The sequence below is a fragment of the Petaurus breviceps genome, unplaced genomic scaffold (assembly GCF_028583685.1).
Source record: "Petaurus breviceps papuanus isolate PSGF00001 unplaced genomic scaffold, PetGlider_PUasm1.0 221, whole genome shotgun sequence".
Classification (NCBI taxonomy): Eukaryota; Metazoa; Chordata; class Mammalia; order Diprotodontia; family Petauridae; genus Petaurus; species Petaurus breviceps.
The window spans coordinates 13731517-13751781 of NW_027185877.1; the positions used below are offsets into that span (position 1 = coordinate 13731517).

General features: G+C 38.7%; 1 protein-coding gene and 1 pseudogene across 3 annotated transcripts in view; both read right to left on the minus strand.

Annotated features, from left to right (window-relative positions):
- Positions 1-11693, minus strand: part of LOC138166420 (large ribosomal subunit protein eL37 pseudogene) — a 130184-nt pseudogene extending 118491 nt beyond the window's left edge.
- CCDC91 (coiled-coil domain containing 91) overlaps positions 1-11713 on the minus strand; it is a 662757-nt gene extending 651044 nt beyond the window's left edge. For 2 of the 3 annotated variants that reach the window (XM_069094897.1, XM_069094893.1), the window contains exon 1: positions 11580-11713. The gene's annotated coding sequence lies outside the window, so the exon portion shown is untranslated. Of the gene's footprint in view, positions 1-11485 lie in introns of all 3 variants that reach the window. The other variant, XM_069094894.1, reaches the window with a different exon arrangement.
- Between the last annotated feature and the right edge of the window lie 8552 nt (positions 11714-20265).

Genomic DNA, 20265 nt, shown 5'->3' on the forward strand with positions numbered 1-20265 from the left:
GAGAAGAGCAGAATCAAGAGAAATCTGTTCACAATTACAGACACAACACATATGTGATGACCAACTTTGCTAGACTGGATTCTTCTTAGCAATGCAAGGTTATAAGACAATTCCAAAAGACTCATGATGGAGAGACATGTTCTACATTCAAGAGAAAGAAAGAAAGAACAGAGTTTGAATGCAGATTGAAGCAAACTACTTACTCTCCTTCTTTTTCTTGTTTGGTTTTATTTCCTTTTTCCCATTGTTCATTCCATCCATTACAATCCATTACATTCATTCCATCCATTACAATGAGAAAATTTGAAACTCAAGGGATTGTGTAATTGAATCTTGTAAACTGAAAGTAACCAAACAAATTAATAAAGACAAATAAAATAAAATAAAAATAAAATGAGCAAGAAGTAAAAGAAAAAAAAAGAACCTTGACCACAGAAAACTACTATGGTGACAAGGAAGCTCAAAACACAAATGCAGAACAGGAGAATGCTGTCATAATGCCTACACAAGACACCTAAAAGGGAATTATGAATTGGTCTCAAGTCCAAAAAGGCATTCTTGGAAGAACTCAAGAAGGATTTTAAAAGCCAAACAAGTGTGGGAGAAGAAAAATCTGGGGAGAGAAATGAGAGGTATAAAAGAGAAAATCAACAGGTTGGAAAAGGAAGAACAAAAACTTACTGAAGAAAACAATTCATTAAAAAATGGAATTGGTCAAAATTGAAAAAAAAATGCACTAAAGAAAACAACTCTTTAAAAATCAGAATTGGTCAAATGAAAAAGGAGATACAAAATCTAATGGAAGAAAATAATTCCTTTAAAATTAAAATTGTCAAGTGTAAGCTAATGACTTTATGGGAATATCAAGAATCAGTCAAATATAATGAAAAATGAAAGAAAATGTAAAATACATCCCTGAAAAAACAAGTGATTTGGAAAACAGATACAGGAGAAATAATTTAAGAAGTACTAGAATATATGAAAATCACGATAAAAAAAAAAAAAAAACAAAAGAACCTGGACAGGATCTTTCAAGCATTTATCAAGGAAAACAGTCCTGATATCCTAGAACCAGAGAGTAAAATAGTCATTGAAAGGATCCACCTCCTGAAAGAGATCCCAAAATAAAATCTCCAAGGAATATTATAGCCAAATTTCAGAATTATCAGGTCAAGTAAAAAGTACTACAAGCGACTAGAAAGAAACAACCAAAATGTCATGGAGCCACAGTCAGGATTACACAGGACTTAGCAGCTACTATATTAAAGGATCATGGGGCTTGGAATATGATATTCTGGAAAGCAAAGGAGCACGGGGTACAACCAAGAATCAACTACCCAGCAAAACAGTGCATAATCTTTCAGGGGAAAAGATGGACATTCAATGAAACTGGGGACTTTCAATCATACCTGATGAAAAGACCAGAGCTGAACATAAAATCTGACTGTCAAATACAAGACTCAAGAGAAGCATAAAAAGGTAAACAGGAAAGGGAAAAAAAATCCATGTTGTTCAATAAAGCTAAACTGTTTACATCCCTACATGGGAAGGATAGCAGTAAGTCCTGAGAACTATATCATTATTACAGCAGTGAAAGGGACATACACATAAACAGAGGGTGTAGATAAAAGCTGATTTTGACATGATGACATTTTTTTAAATTATAGGGTAAAAAAAGTATTATATTGGGAGAAGAGGAGAGGTAAAATAGGGTAAATTATATCACAGGAAGAGGCAGAAAAAGACTTGTTTAATAGAAAGAGAAGGGAGTGGGTTGAGCATTTTTTTTTTTTGCTTTTTTGGAGGGCAATTGGGGTTAAGTGACTTGTCCAAAGTCACATGGCTAGTAAGTGTGTTAAGTGTCTGAGGCCGGATTTGAACTCCCATTCTCCTGACTTCAGAGCCACTGCTTTATTCACTGCACCACCTAGCTGCCCCTGGGTTGCGCATTTTTAAATCTCTCATCAGATTTGGCTCAAAGAGAAAATAACACCCACACTCAATTGGGTATAGAAATTTATCTTACCCCACAGGGAAATAGGAATAGAAAGGATAAAAAAAAGGGAAAGGGTGGATAGAAGAGAGGGAAGAAGTGGTGAGGAAAAGGTAAAAGGAAGGGGGAAAATTCATTTGGAAGAACAAAAGGTCCAGAATATCAGGGGAACTAATGAAAAGAAATGTTAGGGATGGTGGAGTAGCTATACTATATTTTAATCTGTACTATAAAGCAGCAGTCCTCAAAACTACTTGGTACTGGCTGAGGAACAGAGTAGTGGATCAATGAAATAGGTACATGAGACTCAGCAGTCAATGACTATAGTAATCTACTTTTTGATGAACCCAAAGACCCTACCTTTGGGGATGAGAACTCACTATTTGACAAAAACTGCTGGGAAAACTGGAATATAGTATGGCAGAAACTGGGCACAGACTACTATCTAACACCAAAATCAAGTCTAAATGGGTGCATGATCTAGGTATAAAGGATGATACTGTAAGCAATCTAAGAAAGCAAGGAATTGTTTACCTTTCAGATTTGTGGAGAGGGTAAGACTTTATGACAAAACAACAATTAGAGAGTATTATAAAATGAAAAATGGATAATTTTGATTACATTTAATTGAAAAGCTTCTGTACAAAGCCAATGTAACCAAGATTAGGAGGGAAGTGGAAAATTGGGAAATAATTTTTACAACCTATGTCTCTGATAAAGGACTCATTTCTAAAATATACAGAGAATTGAGTCAAATCTATAAGAATACAAGTCATTCCCCCATTGATAAATGATCAAAGGATATGAGCAGGCAGTTTTCAGAAGAAGAAATTAAAGCTCTCTATAGTCATATGAAAAAATACTCTAAATCACTATTGATTAGAGAAATGCAAATCAAAACAACTCTGAGGTACCACATCTCACCAGTCAGATTGGCTAAGATGACAAAAAAGGAAAACAACAAATGCTGGAGAGGATGTAGAAAAATTGGAACACTGATGCATTGCTGGTGGAGTTGTGAACTGATCCAACCATTCTGGAGAACAATCTAGAATTATGTACAAAGGGCTATAAATAATTTCACCCTTTGACCCACTTCTAGGGTTGTATCCCAAAGAATCCCACATTACAGAAGTGGAAGACCCATATGCACAAAAATATTTATAACAGCTCTTTTTGTGGTGGCAAAGAATTAGAAATTAAGGGGGTGCCCATCAATTGGGGAATGGCTGAACAAGTTGTGGTATATGCATGTAATGGAATACTATTGTGCTATAAGAAACGAGGAGCAGATGGACTTCATATTTACATGGAGAGAGGCTTGTAAGAACTGATGCTGAGTGAGAAGAATAGTGGAGAAATTTGTACACAATTACAGACACAATGTATGTGTGACAACCAGCTTTGATACTGGACTCTTCTCAGCAATGCAGGGTTATAAGTCAACCCCAAAAGGCTCATGATGGAAAGAGATGTCTACATCCAGAAAAAAAAAACACTAGAAAGAACTGAGTTTGAATCCAGATTGAAGCAAACTACCTGCTCTTTTTCTTTTTCCTGTTTCGTTTTATTTCCCCTTTCCCATTGTTCATTCCATCTGATACAATCCCTCTTTATAACCTGACTAACATCCAATGTGAAAGTATTTGCAGATACTATACTTGATTGTATGCTGCCATGGGGGTAGGGAGGGAGGGAGAGAAAATTTGAAACTCAAGGAGTTGGGGAACTGAATCTTATAAACTAAAAGTAAACAAATTAATAAAAACCAAAAAAAAAAAAAAAAGAAAAAGAAAATGATGTGGGCTGACAGAAGGGAGGGCAGATTAAGGGAGGCAGTAGTCAGAAGAAGTAAGGAGGGAAAGGATGAAAGGAGAGAAAAAAGTATAAGGTGAATAGGATTGAAAGACACAGTAATCATAACTTCGAATGTGAATGGGATGAACCCTCCCATAAGACAGAAGTGCAAAGCAGAGTGTATTAAATACAAGAATGCTACAATATGTTGTTTACAAGAAACACATTTGAAGCAAAGAGATACACACAGAGAAAAAGTCAAAGACAGCTGCAGAATATATTATGCTTCATCTGAAAGAAAAAAAAAGCGGGGGTAGAAATCCTGATCTCAGACAAAGCAAAAGCAAAAAAAAAAAGATCTAATTGAAAGAGATAAGGAAGGAAACTACATCTTGATAAAAGGAACCATAGACAATGTAGTATTAATACTAAATATATATGCACCAAATGGTCTAACATCCAAACTCTCAGAGGAGAACTCAGAGAAGTGAGTTACAGGAAGAAATAGCAAAACTATAGTAGTGAGTGACTTCAATCTTCCCCTGTAAGAACTAGATAAATATAACCACAAAATAAGCAAGAAAGAATTTAAGGTGAACAGAAATTTAGAAAAGTTAGATATGATAGCCCTCTCAAGAAAACTGAATGGGGATATTAAGTAGTATATACCTTTTACTCAGCATTGGGATATAGGGTGTTCAAGGAAGACTAGTACTTCTGGTGTGAAGGCTGCTGAGTCGTTTTCAGGGCTGATTTCCACCTTTGGCCTCCACCTGTTCCACCTAACTCTCAGCTATTGCTCAGAGAAGCTGTAGCATGTGCAGCAGCCACATCACACTAAACCATTTTGGCAGATGGGCTAAACCAGGCTGACGGGTAATGAAGGGGTTTGTCGCAGCAACCACACTGGCATACCCAGGATGGCTGCCAACACAGGTTCTTAGATCTGCTCTACTAGGAAAGATAGCTGTTTAAGGGGTCAACAATCTTTTCTAATTACATTCACTAATTCAGTCAGTTTTCAGAGGAAGAAATTAAAGATATCTATAGTCATATAAAAATGCTCTAAATCATTACTGATTAGAGAAATGCAAATTAAAATAACTTTGAAGTGCCAGCTTATACCTATCAGATTAGCCAATATGACAAAAAATATTGTCATACTGTCTCCATAAATATTGGAGATGTGGGAAAATTGGAACACTAATGCATTGTTGGTGGAGTTGTGAACTGATCAAACCATTCTAGAGACCAATTTGGAACTATGCCCAAAGGGCTAAAAAACTGTGCATACCCTCTGATCCAGCACCACTAGTAGGTCTATATCACAAAGAGATCATAAAAAAAGGGAGAAGGACCCACATGTACAAAAATATTTATAACAGCTCTTTTTGTGGTGGCAAAGAGTTGGAAATTGAGGGGATGCCCATCATCTGGGGAATGGCTGAACAAACTGTGTGGTATAAATGATAAGCGGGCGAATTTCAGAAAAACCTGGGAAGACTTATATGAACTAATGTTGAGTAAAGTGAGCAGAAGCAGGAGAATATTGTACACAGTAGCAGCAATATTTTGTAATGATCAAATCTGACAGACTTAGCTTTTCTCAGCAACACAATGATCTAAGGCAATTCCAAAAGACTCATGATGGAAAATACTTTCTACATCCAAAGAAAGAACTATGGAGTCTGAATGCAGATCAAAGCATTCAATTTTCACTTTTTTTTTGTTTTTTGCTTTTTTCTTTCTTGGGATTTTTTCCCTTTGTTCTGATTTTTGGTTCACAACATGACTAATATAAAATATTTTAACATGATTGTGTGTGTCTGTGTGTGTATAAATATAAACCTATATCAGATTGCTTGACATCTTGGGGAAGGGAAGTAAAGGGAGAGAGGTAGAAAAAAATTTGGAACTCAAAATCTTATAAAACTGAATGTTGAAAACTATCATTATATGAAATTGTAAAAAATAAAATACTATAAAGTAGGGAACATTTTTTAAAGAGATAAATTAGGGGCGGCCAGGTGGCACAGTTTGTAAGAGCACTGGCCCCAGCCTTGGGAGACCTGGGATGGATTCCGGCCTCAGACAGCACCCACACAAAAACAATAGGCCATGTAGCCTTGAGCAAGTTACTTAACCCCAATTGCTTTAAAAAAAAAAAAAAGGTCATTTAAAAAAAAAGAGATAAATTAAAAAGTAAACACCAAATAATTATGACCAAGCTCAGTCTTAAAGAAATAATGAGAAAATGTCTTTTCCTTCTTTCTCTGTCAAGGTGGGGGCCTATGGGTTCAAAATACTGCAATTAGTATCAGTCTCAGTTGATTGTTACTTAGTTTTTGTTCAAGTGTTTTTTTTTCCCCTCTGTTCCTTTTTTTTTTTTTGTTAAAGGAAATGACTCTCAGGGTGGAAGTTAGAAATACACATATGTATTATTGTTAGATATACAAATATTCACATATACATATAAATGCATACATATGGAAATGAAGGCAATATAAAAACAAAAGATATCTATAATTGTTTAAAATAACCATAAGCTTCAGATTGCTTATGGAGAGGAGAGGAGAGGAGAGGAGAGGAGAGGAGAGGAGAGGACTTTAACCCTGTAAAACTTACACTTTAACCCTGCCATTAAGCAACTCTCTGCTGCCTTTAGTTTTATTTTAAAATGCCCTTAGAGATCTAATTTTGAGCATTACTATTAATCTTTAGGCCTAGAAAATACTTTTAAGTATATACAATATTCAGGTTAAATCTATACCAGGAAATCAGTGTTGGTACAATATAAGGAAAATCATAAACACACAAGAACATGACAAAAATAATTTTAAAAAGACAATTACATCAATAAATGCTGAAAAAAAGTTTGACAAAATCCAATACACATTTCTGTAACTAAAAAAAAACAATTAGAAACCCTAGGAAAAAATGGATCTTACTTTAACATGATAAGTAAAAACCAAGAGCCAACATTACACTTAATGAAACTAGGTTAGAAGCTTTTGTAATAAAGCCAGTGCTAAAACAAGGATATCAATTATCTCCACTGTTTTTTGACCTAGTTGTAGAGAAATACTAGTTACAGTAATATGACAAGAGAAAAGAAATCAAGAGAGGGAACACACAAAAAAAGAAAAAGCATTACTTTTTGTAGATAATATGATCTTCTACTAAAACAATCCTAATGAGTCAACCAAAAATATTAATGAAAACAACCTAGCAAGATTGTAGGATATAAAATAAATCCACACAAACCATCAGCATTTCTTTATATAACCAACAAAACCCAGCAGAAAGAAACAGATAAATGTATTTGAAAATAAATACAGAATGTATGAAATATTTGGAAGTTTACCTAGCAGGATATACATAGAAACTATATTAATGCAACTATAAAACATTCTTTACATAGAAACCTAAAAAACTGAAATGCTAATCACTCATAGCAGACATGACAGTATAATAAAAATTACAATACTGCCTAAATTATTCTAATAAATGTTCTTGCAATCAAACTACCAAAAGGCAGCTGTTGTTCAGTTGTTTTCAGTTGTGTGAGACTCTTCATTTGAGGTCTTCTTGACAAAGATACTGGAATGGTTTGCCATTTCTTTCTCCAGCTCATTTTACAGATAAGAAACTGAGGCAACCAGGGTTAAGTGAATTGCCCAGAGTCACACAGCTAGTAAGTTTCTAAGGCCACATTTGAACTCAGAGAAATGAATATTCCTGTCTCCAGGCCTGGCACACTATCCACTGTGGCACCTTGCTACCCAAAAGATTATTTACTATACATAGCTAGAAAAAGTAAAAGCAAATTTTATCTGGAGAAACAAAGTCAAGAATCTCAAGATAAATAATGGGGGGGAAAAGCAAGAAAGTAGCTAACCTAGCAATATCTAATCTAAAACTATACTATGACATGGTTAAAAAATAGAGAGGTTGATCAAGGGAAGAGATTTGATATGCAACATATAGAAGCAAACAAATGTAGTAGCAAAATGCTCAATAAACTGAAAGACTCAATTCCTTCAGTAATGACTCACTATTGAAGAAAAACAACTAGGAAAACTGAACTAACAGTATGGATGAAGTTAGGTGTTGACAAGTATCTCAAATCATAAACCAAACTAAGTTCCAAGAGGATATATGACTTGGAGATTAAAGGTCCACATTTAATATGATTAAAGGCAATTTAATTAAAGGAAGAAGGATTTTGTCAAACTTTTTTTCAGCATTTATTGATGTAATTGTCTTTTTAAAATTATTTTTGTCATGTTCTTGTGTGTTTATGATTTTCCTTATAGTGTACCAACACTGATTTCCTGGTATAGATTTAACCTGAATATTGTATATACTTAAAAGTATTTTCTAGGCCTAAATGGAAATGGAAATGAATCAGGTAAACTAGAAAGATATTTGGAGAAAATCTCTGATAAAGGTCTCATATCCAAAATATAAAAATAATAATATCAATAACTAGCATTTATCTGGTGCTTTAAAGATTACAAAGTACTTTACATATGTTACCTCATTTGATAACAGTATATAACAATGTGGATATATATGGATATAAAGATACAAGGAACTAATTCAAATTTATAAGAACAAGATCCATTCACAAAAAGATAAATGGCCAAAGACTATGGATGGGCAATTTTCAAAGGAAGAAATTAGTAATAACTAGAGAAATGAAAATTAAATAATTCTAAGATTCCATGAGGCACTCAACAGTTCTGAAGTTCCCAAGTGCCAGCTCCTGGAACACTATATAGATGCTATATAAACGTTTATTCCTTTCCCCTTTTCTCCAAATATAGACAGACAGACAGACAGACAGACAGACAGACAGACAGACAGACAGACAGACAGATAGATAGATAGATAGATAGATAGATAGATAGATAGATAGATAGATAGATAGATAGATAGAAAGATATATCTCACAATCCATCCATGCCGACCCATCCCGGGTATCTCTTGCCCAATCCTCTTCTATATCATCCCAGTGGATTTATCAATGTATTGGAGGTTTTCCTTGATGTCTCCTGACATCAAGAGGATGCCAGTGGAGTACTAACCACTTATCATCCCTTGCTCTTACCATGTAACCAGCCTATCTTCTCTTCCTTTCATAACATTCTTATGCTTCAGAATTTCTCAAAGGTTATATACAGCCTATACACACCAATCATTTGCCTCTCCACTGCCTTCTGAGTGATATTTATTTTTTATTCTTCAAAGTGTACCAAGGGTGACAAAATGTCAGTGTTGGGATTAAAAAGACAGGCCTTTGCTTTCATGGGAAATTTTATAGGAGGAGCTTTGGAATTTCCCAAAGGCTATTATTCAATCTATTGTCTTTCTCCTGTTCAACTTTACACAAAGCCCTATTTCTATTACATTACAGTGATGTCAGATACTTCATGGTGATACCAACAAAGTAAAGACTTCAAGCATAACCCTGGCAACAGACAAATTCTGTTTTCCAAGGACCAACCTAGCTAAGTATTGAAAGGCACATCACTAGTACAATGGCCATCCAGTGAGAATTTTTATTTGACAATGGCAATCCATGAAAAACTAAAAATGACCTTCATTTCTTTATTCATAGTAATGCTATAATCCTACATATTTTCAAAATCTTACATGAACCACCATATATCACAAGCATTTTAGTATATTGAGAAAAGCACTAGTCCTACTGTTAGGATTGGATTTGGGGTGGGGGTGGCTAGGTGATGCAGTGAATAGAGCACCAGCCCTGGAGTCAGGAGGACCTGAGGTCAAATCCGGCCTCAGACACTTAACACTAACTAGCCATGTGACCTTGGGCATGTCACTTAACCCCAAGTGCCCTGCTTTCTCCCCTCCAAAAAAAAAAAAAAAAGGACTGGATTTGGATCTCAACTCAGGTTAAACTTGGGCACGGAATTTAGGCTCTCTAGAATTCATCTGTAAAATAAGGAAAATGGACTAATCTCTAATAACATGTCCTGTTCTGAATCCTAAGATCCAAAATCAAGTGTTTATATTGGGCAAATTCTAATTTATCTAAGCTAGTTACTTTTTCTAAATTACATGAAGTAAGGAAAAAAGCAATATGAAGTGACAATATCAGATAACAGATTTAGAGTTGGAAGGGACCTTAAAAGTCCCTTTTAAAAGGGAACCCAGCCTCCTTATTTTGCAGATGGGATAACTGAAGGACAGGAGGATAAGTGACTTGTTCAGGGTCACACAGAAAGTAAATACCTAAAGTGGTATTCAAACCCAAGTCTAGCACTGTAGCTGTGGTCACCATAATGTGTTTCCCATTATCCTTTGTCTAAAATGATAAATAAACACCACAAAAAAAAACAACGGTTTATTAGTTTTGAACTGACTTCTCAAAGCTCTTCTTTTTTTCCTTTAAAAAAGGAAAAAATATGTTATAACTTTTCATCACTTTCTACTGCTGTTATGTTTATTCAACTTGGCTTACATTGTTGCCAGGAAACAAGTTCATCATAGAATTTCTCAGGCCACAACGCAAACTCCTGGCTTCATCAAAGATATCAAACTTTGTAACCAAGGAAATTATTTGCTACAGGTGGCATCATATCGGGGCTATCCCTATCTGTACAATTGGCTCTATTTTCAAAAGAGGTGCAAGATAAAGACTTTGCACAAAACAGAAGTTACATCTAGCAAATGGAATAAATTGGTGTCTGGCTCACAAGGGGCAAGGAATATTCAATGAAGTTAGCTGTCAAAACCTATCAGCTTACTCAATTAAACATTCTGCCTTTTGCCCTAAGCCTTTCAGATGAAATGTCAGCCCACCCCAAAGCCTTCAAACTTGTTTCCAAAGGCCACCATCCAGCTGCAGCCTGAATAAATATTTGGAAAGGAAGGTAGGATCTTTATCTGCATAGCTGAGAGAGGGAAGGGGAGGGGTGGGGGGGGAAGGAAGAGGAGGAAACTCTTCCCTCAGTATGAGGCGGCTGACTCACCTATAGCGGTAGCCAAGACTTTACCCTCCAGAAAATCAGGCTCTGCCCTAATTCTCATAAGAGAAACAAGGGCAACAGAGAAGCTACACCATCCTACCCAAAAACATTAAGTGCTGCTTTTAAAAGTTACCATTCTTTAAATCGAAACCAAAAACTGGATTAATTTCCAAAACCTCCAGGGCTTCTGGCCAGTGGAGAAGCGTCTTCATTGTGGGGTGGGGAACTTCGAAGGGATACTTTATGAACCACAGGAAGGCGGGGTAGAGACACGGGCTCCTGCATCATCCCTGAAATGCAGCGAGCTCCACCACCGTCTGTCCAGAGTGAGTGTGAATGAGATCTGGCAAAGCCGGGAAGCTACAGGACAAGGCGTGGGGCGGCTCGGGGAGCCCGGGGGAGAACGCCGAGGTGCGACGCTCCCGCGTTTTGGGGTACATACAGCTCAGTCACCCAGCCGGCCGCAGCCAGAGGGAGACGGCGACAGTCCCCGGGGGTGGAGACGCGGGCACGCCCCCTTCTCCTTCCCAGGTCAGGGGCCAGAGCTTCAGGGAGGAGCCAGGGAGACGCTAGCAAGGCCACACGGGGTCCTTCCCCCCCTACCCCCCCGCCCCTTCGGCGAGCCTGGGCCCCGCCTTGCCCCTCACTTCCAAGACCCGTGGAATGCCAAGGTCTGGACTTCGTGTCCCTTTACCTGCTCCCAGCTGCCGCGAGCGGGGCCGCCGCAGTCACAGGCGTCTGGGCCGCTTACTTCCTACCCCGACCCCTCCCCCAGTCTCCACACGCACCCAATCTGGGCCCTTCGAGGCGGAGCTGTCTCCCACTTGTTCCCCAGTTTCGGGGTGGGGGGAAGAGAAGGTCCTCGAGCCAACCTCGGCCTCCCGGAAGTTGATTTCCCTTCAAGGCCCGCCCTCCGCAGGACCCTTCCTTTACCGCACAGATGCACGTCACGTGGTTTTCAGGGATGAAATTGCACTCTTCACGCGCACAGACATTTAGCTGCTCTCCATCTCCCTACCTCCCTCTCTCCCCTCAACTGCTCTTCTCTCTGCTCTCCTCCTGGCCGTCTTCTCATTCTTCTCCTTTCTCACTCTCCATCATCTTACCATCTTGTTCCACAGGCCTTCATCTTCCTCCTCCCTGATCTAGATGCCCACTTTTCTCAGGAACCCTTTCAGATGTACATCCTGATAATCTTTATTAATCTAGGCCATTCCTGGCTGTGGGGAATCCCAGCCAGAGAACCCCCACTCCCATTTTTTAAAAAATATCCACAATGTTGGAGTGTCATATGATGCCAATAGGTCCAAGGTCTTCAGCAGGTCTCCAGACATTGGTGGGGTTTTTTCGTGTTCCTCAAGGCATCTTTGAATAATCACCACCCTTATTGACTACTATATTACCTCTTGGATCTTTTCTGTTTCCAGCACTGACTCCCTTCCTTTCAAACTAAGCAACTGTATTTATTCTTTTCCTTTACTCCCGACTTTGTAAAATTCTCCATTGCCACCCAGTGAGAGGCAGTGTGGTATAAGCAGCTGGGATACTTGTCTGAAATCATTCCCAAGACCTGAGTTGGAATCTGGGCTTGGCTACTCACTACCTATGAGATCCCTTTCCATAACTCAGTTTCCTTATTTGTAAAATCAAACTGTTGCATCACTTTCTGACCCTTCCTTCAGGTAGCTCAGATCTAAACTCAAACACTTACTAACTGTGAAACCCTGAGCAAGTCTTTTAACCTCTGTTTGACTCAATTTCCTCATCTGTAAAATGGGGATAATAGTAATACACATATTGCAGGGTTATTGTGAAACTCAAATAAGATATTTGTAAAAGCGCATAGCACAGTCCAATATTCCAGGCACTATATAAATGCTTATTCCTTTCCCCTTCCCTCTGCTACCTTTTTCACTCGATAACCTCTCCTCAAACTTAAAGGTTCACATCATCCAGATATATTATACTATTGAAATCAAAGTGGCTCTTCTGTACTGGTTCCCAGGTCATTGTCATTCCTTTCTCAAGGAGTTCAGTTCCTGCTCTTATATTTGGGGACTTCACTTTATATGTTGATGCTGGTTCAAATCATCTTACTTCACAGTTTATCAAACTCACCTCCAAAGGTCCAAGCCTTTATCCACCTCAGGAACAAAAAAGTATTATATCTTTAATATCTTTGTCACTCTCAAGTATTCCACCTCTCCAAAAGTCTGAAATGCCTGTATATTATAAGAAAATATATCCTTCCAGTTTTTCATTTATCCTCTGAAACCCATATTTACCTATTACTTCCAGGCACTTTATCCTTCTCTTTCCTCTTTTCTGGCCTCGGTTTCCTCCCTTCATAAGCTCAACTCTTATTAATAAGTTCAACTTCATGTTTTCCTTTACTCTTCAATCTATTGTCCTGTTGTCCTGCAACACTCATCCTTAGATTACTCTTACCATTACATTGTCCAGATATTTCTTAATGTCTTTGGAAGACGTCATACAATTTTTCTGCCTGGTTCTACTGCAGATTTACATTATCCAATTTCAAGTTAATCTTCATTACTATACACATACCAGGAAAAAAAAAAGTGCCAACTATGTGCCAGGCACTGTGCTAAGGTGGTTATACAATTATAAAGAATGAAATGTTCCCTACATGAGCACATGTATGTACTACTGGCATGCTAGCTGGGGTGAAGGAGCAGATAGGCCCAAAAAGGGCAGCAGTCAAAGCTGAATGCTCATTCTTCAAGTATATGAGAAGGGTATAGGCCTAGAATTATATCTATTCGACTATCCATCTCCACCCCTTGCATATTGGTAGTCTAGGAGGTGATAGTGATGGAATCCTAATAAAGCTGCCCCCAGCCCCAATATTCTAACTTTATTATAGGTACCACTGTACCTACCTAGCACCTAACCCTTAACAAATCCCTCCTGCCTTATAATTTTCATGATTTCTACTATGTAATTGCATCTTTACCCTATAAAAAAATCCATCTTGCTTTCTCTGAAGTTGCTGGATCCTCTTGGAGCATAGCCCACTTCTTGAGAGGTGTCAATCTCAATAAAAGCCTATACTTAGATTAGAGGTGGTCTGACTGAATTCTTTGAGACAGTTCCACCAAAACACATCATGAAACCCCAACAGTTTTTGGGTGGGCAGAACCCCCACTGAAACAATAGGTTCAGAATAAAAACTGCTTGCCTATTCTCTCCTAGAAAGGAGAGTAAAATTTAACTGTCACTTACCAACTCCATTCCACCAAACACTGGTTATACGAGAGACCATCAAAAATAATAAAGTGAAATAAGTTCATTTTCTCAAGCAAAACAGCAAACAGAAAAATGTGATATATATTAGAATGTACCAAATAATACACAAAATGAATTAGCTCTTCAGCTGGGAACAAGAATTCAGCTCAAACCAGAAGAACAATCATACCCAGAAGAGGTACATTTTCACCAATCTCTGGAATTTCAAACTTGTCCAGGGACATGATGGGACCACAGGTCCTTCTTTCCTTCTTTCCTCTCTCTCTCTCTCTCTCTCTCTCTCTCTCTTCCCCTCCCCCTTCTAACCTCTCTTCAATGTCATTAGTCCAATTGACTCTGTAAAATGTCACTGAAAAGAACTCGGTAAGTCAGTTAGAATAAAAAACCTGCAAAAGCTTATTTTTGTTTGGTAAGTATATAAATTTATGCAATGTAAACATAAAGTCAACAAATACAAATATATACAACATAGTGGGATCAGAAAAGGTTTCATGCAGAAGGTGATTACTGAACAGAATTTTAAAGGGAAAAAGCAGACTCTCTGAGAAAGAGCTAAGAAGGCATGCCAAGTACAGGAGATATCCAGTTTGAAGTCATGGAGATGGGAAATGGAAGTATCATGTGTGAAGGCCAGTGCAGCTGGATTGAAGAGTTTGGGAAAAGGAGTAGTGTCCATTGAGTCTGGAAAGATAAGTTGATGTCAAGTTGTATGTGCTTGAAAATTTAAACAGAGAATGTTATATTTTGTTCTAGTGGCAATGGGAGTGCTTGATTTGGAGAAACATATGTGGTTAGATTTGTGCAGGAGAAAAATATTTTGGCAGCAGTTGGATAAACTCAAGTGGAAAGAGACTTAAGGCAGAGAGACCAGTTAGGAGGCTGTCACAATAATTTAAAAGAAGGATAACAAAGACCTGATCTAAAGTGGCAGCTGGGTGAGTGGAGGGAAGGAATCATAGGAATCTGTGAAAACAGAAATGACAAGATTTGGCAAATGACTGGATATTTTGGGGTGAGGAAGAGTGAAAAATGTAGGATAATGCTGAGATGAACCTGAGACAATAAAAGGATGATGGTACCTTCCACAGAAAGCAACAAATTTGGAAGAGGGCAGGGTTTGTTAGGAAAGATAATTTTTAGTTTTAGACATCCAGTTTAAAATGTGTAATTGTTGTCCAGGGACTAAAGTTCAGGAGAGAGATTGAAGTTGTATATATAAATTGGTCAATTATCTGCTTAGATTTGATAGTTAAGTGCAAGAGGCCTGATGAAGTCACCAAAAGAGAATAGAGGGGGAAGGAAAAGAAAATCTAGGACAGAACCATAAGCAAAACCCAAATTTGGGGGCTATGATTTGAACCAGGAAAGGAGAATGAGACAGACCAATAAGACATGTAGGAGGAGAGCCAAAGTAACTTCAGAGTTATCCTCAGATCTTTCCTCTCCTTTATTGCTCATGTGAAATTAGTTGCCACGTCTTGTTTGTTCCACCTCCAAAATCACCAAGTACTATATGCCAGGCATTATACTAAGTTCTGGGAATACAAAAAAGGAAAAAGAAAACAGTACTTGCTCTCAAAGAGCTTGCATCTAGAAGGAGAAAACATATATACAAACAAGCACAAATAAAATAGAATACAAAGGGGCGGCCAGGTAGCTATTTAGTGTGTATTTCATTCCCTCCCTGAGCAAAATTCAATGGGAATAAGGTTGACCCATTCCCTTTTGCCTTCCTATTCTTCCCCTCTGTTGTGACCATTTTCCCTTGCCTCTTCTATAGAGATAGTTTACCCCATTCTGTCTCTCCCCATCTCCTCTCATTATATTCCCCTCTCACCTCTTAGTTTCACTTTTAAGTATCATCCCTTCCTGTTAAATTGGTCCTGTGCCATGTCTATGTATACCTGTAAACATATGCCCATAAACCCTCATATATAGACATATATATATATATATATATATATATATATATATATTCCCTTCAACTACTGAGAAAGGTTTCATTAGTTATAATTATTGTTTTTCCATGTAAAAATGTTAATAGTTCAACTTTGATAAGTTCCTTATGATTTCTGTTCCCTGTTTACCTTCTCATGCTTCTCTTGCTTCTTATATCTGAATGTCAAATTTTCTGTTCAACTCTAGGTTTTTCAACAAGAATGCTTGAAAGTCCTTTATTCCACTGAATGACCATATTTTCTCCTGAAACATGATGCACATTTTTGCTGGGTAAGTGACTCTTGGTTTTAATCCCAGCTCCTTTGACCTCTGGAATATCATATTCCAAGCCCTTTGATCCCTCAGTGTAGAAGCTGCCAGATCCTGGGTTATCCTGATTGTGTTTCCACAATATTCAAATTGTTTCTTCCTGGCTGCTTGTAATATTCTCTCCTTCATTTGGGAATTCTGGAACCTGGCTATAATATTCCTTAGGAGTTTTCTTTTGGGGATCCTTTTCAGGAGGTGATTGGTGGATTCTTTCAACCTCTTATTTTGCCCTCTGGTTCTAAAACATCAGGGCAGTTTTCTTTGAGAACTTCCTGGAGGATGATTTCTAGGTTCTTACATTGATCGTGGCTTTCAGGTAGTCCAATAATTTTAAAATTCTCTCTCCTGGATCTATTTTCCAGGTCAGTGGTTTTTCCCATGAGATATTTCACACTGCCTTCTATTCTTTCATTTGTTTGAATCTGTTTAACAACATCTTGATTTCTCATAAAGTCATTAGCTTCCATTTGCTCCAATCTAATTCTGAAGCAATGATTCTCCTCATTGAGCTTTTGAGATTCTTTTTTCCATCTGGCAAATTTGGCTTTTGAAGGCATTCTTCTCCTCATTGCCTTTTTGAGCCTCTTTTGCCATTTGAGTTAGTCTGTTTTTTAAGCTATGATTTTCCTCAGTCAGGCTGTTGACTATCATTTCATAATTTTCTTGCATTGTTCTCATTTTGATGGGGGACGGGATCCCAATAAGTTCAGCAGGAATTATGATCTTATCTAAGACTGCAATATCGTCTGGAAAGAATTCAAGGTCTCAGGCTTAATTGGAGTGAGAATTGTAGAAGTTTATTGTTACACTTCCATGTGAAGTGGGCAAGAGTCCTTTAGGGGACCTGCAAGTGAGAGGGGTACATGCTTTTACCTTTAAAGGGTAGGGCTGCCATTGTCAGGGCTGACCAGATGGGAGGGGCCTCAGTGCATAGACAAAGGTCAGAGCTGACCAAGAGGAGCATGTGAATAGATAAGATTTGGGCCAGGTGGAAGGAGACAAAAGGCAAGGACAAGGGGAGTGTGGGCCAGGCCCAGAAGACATGAAGAGATTAAGTAAGAACAAAGGGGTCACAGGGTGTTGCCTAGGTGGAGTGTGGGATAGGGAGAAGGGGCAGAGCTCAAGGGTGGGAAAGGACAAATTGCAGTTAAAATTTCAGACTGCTTTTACAAGTTGGTTTCACAAATTGATCTAGACCCCAGGTACCCCATCAATTTCTCTTCACAATTTTTCCTCCACTTCTCTTATCTGCTTCTTAAGGTCCTCTATGGCCTGTAACCAGCTTGTATTTTCCTTTGAAGTTTTGGTGCAGGAGTTCTGACTTCACTGTCTTCCTCCTGTTCCATGCTTTGATCCTTTTTGTCCCCAGAATAGGAGTGTAATTTTGGAATCTTGTGTCTGCTTTATTTTCTTTGCCTGGTCATGTAGCCCCTCAATCACTTGTACCCTGGGCTTTTTGCCACAGTAGGACTCTGCCACCAGACAGGGAAGCTTTCGTCCCAAATGCTGGGATTTTCTCAGCTGCCAGAGGTATTAGATGGGTGCCCTCTCTTAGGCCTCCACAGGCAAGCTGGACACACACCCCAGGACCTCCACCCTAGACTGCAATCCAGATCCAAGAAGGTTAAAGCAAGAGTGATTGCCCCTCAGACTGGTGCTTGGTTCCCCTACACTCTGCAGGCCAGGAGCTGAAGCTGCCATGTGGCTCTGGCTGGCTGTGCCAGCGTCTCAGGAGCTTCTCACCCCGGGGGCAAAAGCCACGCATTCCCACTTACTGGGTCCCAAAGTCCAGACTGCACTGACCTCTCACTTTGTCCTTCACATCTATGTGTTGATAAATCTGTTAACGGCCACAGCTGCTGGTGATCTGGAGTCCCTCCCGCCAGCGGCTGGTCAGGCCTGCCCTGGGGCTAAAGCCTCTTCATGGGGCTGGGCTCGGCTCCCAGAGCACTGTGCTGGATTCCTGCTGGCCTGCCGGGCTGTCCTCAGCAGGAGGTTAACTTCTCTGTGTCATTTTGTGGGTTCTGCAGCTCCAAAATTTCTTCAGAGTCCCCTTTTTACATGGATTGGAGAAGGTGGAAGCCAGAGGGGGGGGAGGTCCTGCTTCTATTCTGCCATCTTGAGTCCACCCCATTTTACAATACTTAAGATGTATATTAAGATTGCTACTGCTTCAAATATGCTCGTCTCATTCAGTTCTGATTTTAGAATACCTGTAAGTCTTTATGCATATTTAGCCACAGCCTTTTCCTTGAATACAGAGGTTTCACTTTAATCTATTTGTTTGTTGTGCCCTCTTTATTCACTCTTGTAAATCCATTCATCTCTGTCTTTCTTTGTTATACATTAATATTACACCTATGGATTATACCCATTAATTGTTTGATGTTATACCTATAGATTCCAAATGACATTTTCATATCATAAAAGAAAGATTCTATAAGTTTAAATTGTCCAATGCTTGTCAGTTACTTCAAGTAATTAAGGTTTTTAGTTAAACTCTTCCTTTAACTTGGAAACAATATTTAATTTTGCTTAGGAAAAGTGTGGATTTAAGGCTTAACCAATCTTCCTGAAAAGTGCAACATTTCATAAAAAATTATTCTTCATGGGGGGCACAGCCAAGATGGCGGAGTAGAAACAGGACTTCCACGGGGTTCCAGCTTCCACCTCCTCCAGTACATATAAATTACTCTAAACAAATTTTAAAGCTATAGAACCCACAAAGTGACAGAGAGAAACAAATCTCCTGCTGAATGAAGCCTGGAAGGCCAGCAGAAAGGGTCCATCACAGCACACTGGGTGCAGATCTTAGTCCTAATTGAGCCATGGTTTTAGCCTCAGGGTGGCCCCAACCAGCTGTGACTAGAGCAGACTTCATGAGAGTAAATCACCAGCAGCTGTAGTGGTTTCTACACTTCTCAATCCACAAATGCCAAAGACAAAGTAAAAGATCAGTGTGGAACTTTGTTCTAACAGGGGGAGTATGGTCCTGCTGCTACACCTGGAACAAGAAGCAGAGGAGGTGCAGTGGCTGCAGCCACTGCCTCCTGACTTCTTCCGCATCTCCTGGCCTGCAGATTGTAGGGGGACCAAGCAGCCATTCAGAGGGTAATCTCTCTTGCTTTTACCTGCCTGTATCTGTATCGCGGTCTTGGGTGGTGGTACTGGGGTGTGTTACCAGTGAGCCAGAGCATGTGGGGGCTGCAGAGAGTGCACCCATCTAATAGCTGCAGCAACTGCAAAAACCCCAGCAATTTGGGACATAGCTCTTTCCATTCTGGAAGACCTAGCAGCTTCTCCATTAAGAGATGGAAGGGCTTGGAATATGACATTCCAGAGGTCAAAGGAGCTAGGACTAAAACCAAAAATCACCTACCCAGAAAAACTGAGTGTAATGCTACAGGGAAAAATATGGTCATTCAATGAAATAGAGGAATTTCAAGCATTCTTGATGAAAAAACATGAGCTGAACAGGAAAATTAACTTTCAAATACAAGAAGCAAGAGAAGCATGAGACAGTAAACAGGAAAAAGAAATCATAAGGAACTTATTAAAGTTGAACTATTTACATTCATTCCTACATGGAAAAATGATAACTGTAACTCATAAGACTTTTCTCAGTATGAGGGTAGCTGAAGAGAATATATATGTATATATTTGTATACATACATATATATGTATGTATAGGAGGATGTATGTATACATAAATATGTATACATATATGTGAGTGTGGGCATTTGTTCATGTATACATAGATGGAGGGCATAGGATGAGTTGAATAAGAAGGGGTGATATCAAAAAAATAAAATTAAGAGGTGAGAGAGGAATTTATTGGGAGAAAAGAAAGGGAACAATAGATTAGGGTAAATTATCTCATATAAAAGAGGCAAGAGAAAACTGTAACAATGGAGGGGAAGAGCAGGAAGGTGAAAG